The following is a 5,743-nucleotide window of genomic DNA, read 5'->3' as shown; positions in this document are numbered from 1 at the left end:
CTCTCAGGAGTTCTTCAGCAAGCCTCTGCCCTTCCTCAGTGTAAATGAATATCAGCTGCTTCAGTCCAACATCTACATCAGCAGGAGGATGAGGATGAAGCCAGGGTGGACATTTCAGCAAGACAATAGTCCAAAACACAGCCAAGGAGACTCTCAGATGCTTTCAGAGAACACTGTAAAAAGTGCTACACTCACAAAGTTGGTTCTATCTACTTTAAATAATTGCAATCTAGTTAATTTTATTTGTTTTATTCCAAAAAAATTAAATTTGCTTCCTCTTTACTTAAAATATATCAGTTTTTATATAACTGTATATTTTGAATAAAACTAATGCAATTTATTTGAGTAGATTTTTGTACGTGGTTATTGTGTAGAATAAATGTTATAAAAGTGAGTTGACACAGACAATTTATTAGAGCAGCTGTCGATGTGGGCAGGTGTTCATAAAACGTGATTTTTATAGTTTGGCGTGACTCCTTTTTCATTGCCCGGGATTTAGCAGGCAGACGCAGCTTCTGCAATGGTCGACATTAACTGCTCCCAGCAGCGGATCTGATTAACACGGTAAGTTGCAAATTTAGCCGAATGATTATTGTAAAGTCATGCAAAACTGCTGTCTTCGCTAGGCAGGTGAGGTTTTTAGCTTTGTAAATTGTACTGTAGCCTCAGGTATGTTAACAGTTAGACTGCTCTCACATGGAAAGCTAAGTTGGCTAACGCTAACCAACGCTAGTTTATGCTAACGATTAAAAGTGATATTATTGAGAAAAAATAGTGAAAGTAGTTTTAAAACACTTAGTAGGTATAACTAACGTTGCAGAACCGATTAACAAGGTCACTGGTGGGCGGTCGGGGTGTGGGGGTTCAGTTTGCTAGCGCTAACTTAGCTAAAGTTAGCTCACCTAAGTTATAGCAGCACATTAAGGATGGATATTAAATGCAGAAACGTATGCAACAGTTAAGTAGTGTGTGTTTAACGTAAGAGAAAGTATAACTTAAAGTTTGTGTTTTAGAGATTTAGTCCATAAGTTTTTTAATGCTGCATAGTGAATAAATTACAGATTTACAATTTATTTTAACTTAAATTACATTTACTACTGATGTTTACAGAACCATTTAAATTGTTTGCACCTCATTCTAAAATGCATGTTCTTGGTCTTTAGATACCAAAGTGATTTTGTTACCTGTGGATCTTCAAACTTCACATCCAGGTAAGAAAAACATTAGATACAACTACAGCTATAATTATTTGCAGGCAAGTAAAACATTGGTAAAATTGCAAACAATAGTGGGCTCCATAGAATTAACTTACATTTGATATCTGAAGATTTTTTTTATGTGTGCAACAGTAAAAACAGTATAAAAATATCCTAATGCAGTTTCTTATTATCTGTCAGTCTTTCAATAAAGCTAACTGATAACACTGAATCACTGAACTGTCATTTGCCAGTGACATTAAATTTGAAGAAAAAGTCAATTAAATGTAGCTTTAGCTAAAATTTAATGTAAACCTTAATGTAATGTGTAAAATGGCAATGTATTTATTTATTTATTTAATAAAATTTGTATTATGACGTGCAAAGTTTGGTGCAAAATGAAGATGACATTTAAATTATAGAACTTGTATTCTATATTTTTCATATAGCCATTTTCAAACAGTTTTAATATCTAAATTAAATACACATTCTTATGCTTTATAAGTTGCCAAAATAAACAAAAAATGTAATACCTAAATTTTAACAATTCTTTGATTGACAGGAAAACACAATGACATGCACTGTTACACTGAGTAAAATCACAGTTTTCTTTAAAATTTGATAACTAAAAACACCTGGAATAATGTAATTACACAACCTCTATAACCTTTTTTTATTTTTTAAATAGAAGTTAGGTAATTTTAACTAAGGTAATTTTTAACTGATAAACTAAGGTGTTTCATCCATGCATCATTCTCACTGGACTTTTGTAACTTCACTTGTAGTTATTTTCTATTCAGTATTTAGCTATTTAATGTTGTTTGGTAGCAACCACCTGAACTCCTGTTTCTTTTTGTCTCTACCAATAGAGTTGTGAGGAATCAGAGGTGCATGCGGCTGCCCACGGGAAAAATTTGCCATCAGCCCAACACAGTTTGGATTATCATAGGACTGTCAGAGGTTTGCCAAACCTGTCAAATGCATGATGGCTCCTGTTTGGACTTACCGATGTCCTCGACTTCAAGTATCCATCAAAACTGTATACATTTGAGATATATTAGAGACTCTTTGTGGGACTGGACATTATGCATCCTAAATCTTTATCAAAATATGCAAATCTCCTCACTGAGTTGCCTTGGATGATTTCTCAATAGGATCTGGTATTATTAATGTTTTTATTTATGTATTGTGTATGTGTAGCCACATTAATGGCCTATTTTGTAGTCACTATTAAAAGGAACATCGATTGATATTGAATACATGTTATGGTCTTTAATCCATCTTCCCATTCTTATTTAATTGTTATTGACAGGAAAGTCTGTTTATCTGTTTTTACTAGTGTATATTGTGCTTACAATATAGAAACGAAGATTTATTTTCTGAGGTTACAGCCAGAAGTCAATTAAATTAGTTTTAAATGACATATGCATGGTTAATTTTATTTAGATCATTAAGTTCATAATACTTAATTAAAATGAGTACAGTCAACATATAGCAATGTATAAGTAAGTTAAGTTTAACAAAAAAAGTAAGTTTATCTGATTTGAGTAATTTTAGAAATATTAGTTGGCTCAACTTAATTTTATTGCATTTGTTTTAAGCAATGTTTTAGTGTTTAAAATACTTAAAAAAGGCTGGAAGTTGAATCAACCTAAAACGTCCGATGCAACCACTTGCCTCACTTTTTATAAGTTAGATCTAAGTAACATTTTTTACAGTGAAAGAAAATCAAGCTGTAGAATGGCCCAGCCAATCACCTGACCCGAATCCAATTGAGAATAAACCTTGGATTTGATAGACGAGACCCACAGAAGCATCAAGATGTTGACACTCTGTTGAAGTCTGTGAGAAACTCACACCTGAGCAATGCATGAGGCTTCATTCTCCATATGAGAGGCGTCGTTAAGCTGACATCTTTATTAAATGCATTTCAGTAGTTCAGAACTTCCTCCTTGTGTCATTACATTGTTATGACACATTATTTTATGTTTTTGTTTTATTTTTATGTTCGTTCTGTTTTTTTTTTTTTTTTTCAATTCCATGTCAACAGCTCCTTTAGAAATATTATTCCCAGGAAAAACCATGACGTGTTGAAGATAAATAGTATTATAATATACAGTCTAAACTCCACAGATCTTAATCACATTTCTTTGACAGTCATTCAACGTTGACTTTAGCCCCAAAATACAAATGTTTTACTTCATCTTGTGCAACACATCTGAAAAAGCTTGTTTTGTGCAGCTTTAAAAGCGCAGCGTGTGACGACCAGAACAGAACATTGAGAAACACAGTCAGAGTCCTGGAGGCTGCGGTTCACTGCAATCCCATAATGCATTGGTAGGGCTTAGTCAGGAATAAAGGCTGAGTGCTAATGCTACATGATCAGCAACAACCAGAGCTCACAGTGCTGGAATATGAAGAGAAATGATCAGGATTAACTCATTCTGCTGCTGTACACAGACTGATGGAGAAGCAGATCTGAAACACACAGACTTTCTCTTTGCTCTGAGTTTTTGATAATTTTTTATTTATTTATTTTATATATAGATTAATCTATTTATTTAGGTTAATTTACTTCAATTAATGTATTTTAATTAATTTATTTATTTACTTATTAATTTTATATAGATTTATCTATTTATGTTAATTTATTTATTTTAATTATTCACTTAATTATTATTTTTTTATTTCTGTAAAAACATTGAAAAAAACTGACATTTTTAAATGTATAAATATATTTATTTATTTTTATTAATCTATTTTTATTGATTTATATTAATTAACTAATTCACATTCAATTTTTTTATTAAATTTTGTAAAAATTTTTCAATTTTTATTGATTTAAATTAATTAATTTATTTATTTATTTTTATATATGGATTTATCTTTTTTATGTTAATATATTTTAATATATTTAAAAAATAATACTTCAATTAATTACTCATTCATTTTAATTTGTTTATTTTAATTTATTTTAATTAATTAGCTAATTTATTTATTCACTTATTTACTTATTTTATTTCATTTTATATATGTATTTATTTTAATTAAATTATTTTTATAAGTTATAATTCATTAAAAAATAAATATTAGTTATTCATTATGTATGTATGTATGTATGTATGTATGTATGTATGTTTGTTTGTTTGTTTGTTTGTTTGTTTGTTTGTTTGTTTGTTTGTTTGTTTGTTTGTTTGTTTGTTTGTTTGTTTGTTTGTTTGTTATATAAAATGATGTAGAAATTTATGTAGAAAAATAAAAGAATAATAGAATGCAAAAGAAATGTTTTGCTAACAAATAAAGCTTCAAAATAAGCATTTTCTCTAGACAATCAGTTTAGGCCTTCACAAATAATTTCATAGAGTAAGGTGGGCCTCGAAGTGAAAAAGGTTGAGAACCCCTGCCCTAGAGTGTAAAGAAGAGTGTGTGTGAAGTTTCAGCTCAAAATACCACACTAATAATGTTTTATAACTCTCTGAAACTGACCCGTTTAGGCTTTGATGCTAATTGCTTTTATGCTAATTGGGCCATTTTGGTGACTGTCGCTTTAAATGCAAATGAGGCTGGGCTCTTTTCAAAAGAGGGTGGAGATACAAACACCTTTGTATCAGCATAGTGGCAGATTCAATTAATGTTATCTTAAAATCTTATGAAATATATTATTGAAAACTCTTGACGGCTGCTTCTCACTCAAGGCTGTTTATGCTAATGAGGGAGAGATGGTCACTAGTGGGCGGGGTTTTCTCCATCTGATGACATGTATGAAGGGAGAATGTCAATCAAAGTGTTTCTCCACACTGTTTAAATCAAGTCTGATTATAACAAATAGAGCTAATTAACATTTACCATTAAAAGCTGGTCATATACACACTCTGATGACACACAACTCTGTTTAAACCCTTTAGTGATTCTTTTTTCATAACAGGTCTACTGAACTAAAATAAAAAAAGTAATACTTTACTGGCAAACAGCGGAGTTTCTGTCACGCTACTTAAAGCTAGTTGTACATTGAGTGCTTCGCCACAGCTTCCCCTGCGGGCAGATGGAAAAGACAACCGTGTTTTATCTGTATTACGTCTTCTCTTCATTCTAACAGGAGCTGCTGATATTTAAGATGACAGGTGGAGACGATGTAATCACAGAAATAATCACACGCCAAACAGCATCCTAACGAGCAGGAAGTCCACCGGCTGAGGTAATGTTTCCTGGACGCAATGATTTCTACCCCACTGAAGCACCTCTGGCCAAAAAAACTGCTCATTTCAGTACGCTAATGTGAAATGTCCAGCTAGTGGCGATAAAAGTTTTACCCGTAACATTAATGTTTTATTAAGCTGGTTACCTCACAGTGGTCCAGAAATTAGACATACTTCAAGTTTAGTGCGCTGTGTACTAGAGCTGGACCATATTGGAAAAACGGGACATTGCTCAACATATTTTGTTTTTGCCATGATACACGGTGCTCAGCATAATTAAGTACACCCCATTTTGAAAATGAATATTATGATCCATTTCTCAGTGATTAAAGGTGATATATTTTGGCCCAT

At 31.8% G+C, this 5,743-nt stretch overlaps 1 long non-coding RNA gene across 1 annotated transcript; it reads left to right on the top strand.

Moving 5' to 3' along the window:
• The first annotated feature begins 504 nt into the window (after positions 1 to 504).
• On the top strand, positions 505 to 2,453 carry LOC141376734 (uncharacterized). The gene is made up of 3 exons (XR_012387773.1): positions 505 to 564; positions 1,164 to 1,211; positions 2,066 to 2,453. It is a non-coding gene; the product is annotated as an uncharacterized lncRNA (long non-coding RNA).
• Positions 2,454 to 5,743: the final 3,290 nt, after the last annotated feature.

The sequence above is a fragment of the Danio rerio genome, chromosome 12, assembly GCF_049306965.1.
Source record: "Danio rerio strain Tuebingen ecotype United States chromosome 12, GRCz12tu, whole genome shotgun sequence".
NCBI classification, from domain to species: Eukaryota; Metazoa; Chordata; class Actinopteri; order Cypriniformes; family Danionidae; genus Danio; species Danio rerio.
The sequence above is the reverse complement of the archived record's forward strand: the minus strand, read 5'-3'. Positions and strand labels throughout refer to the sequence as shown.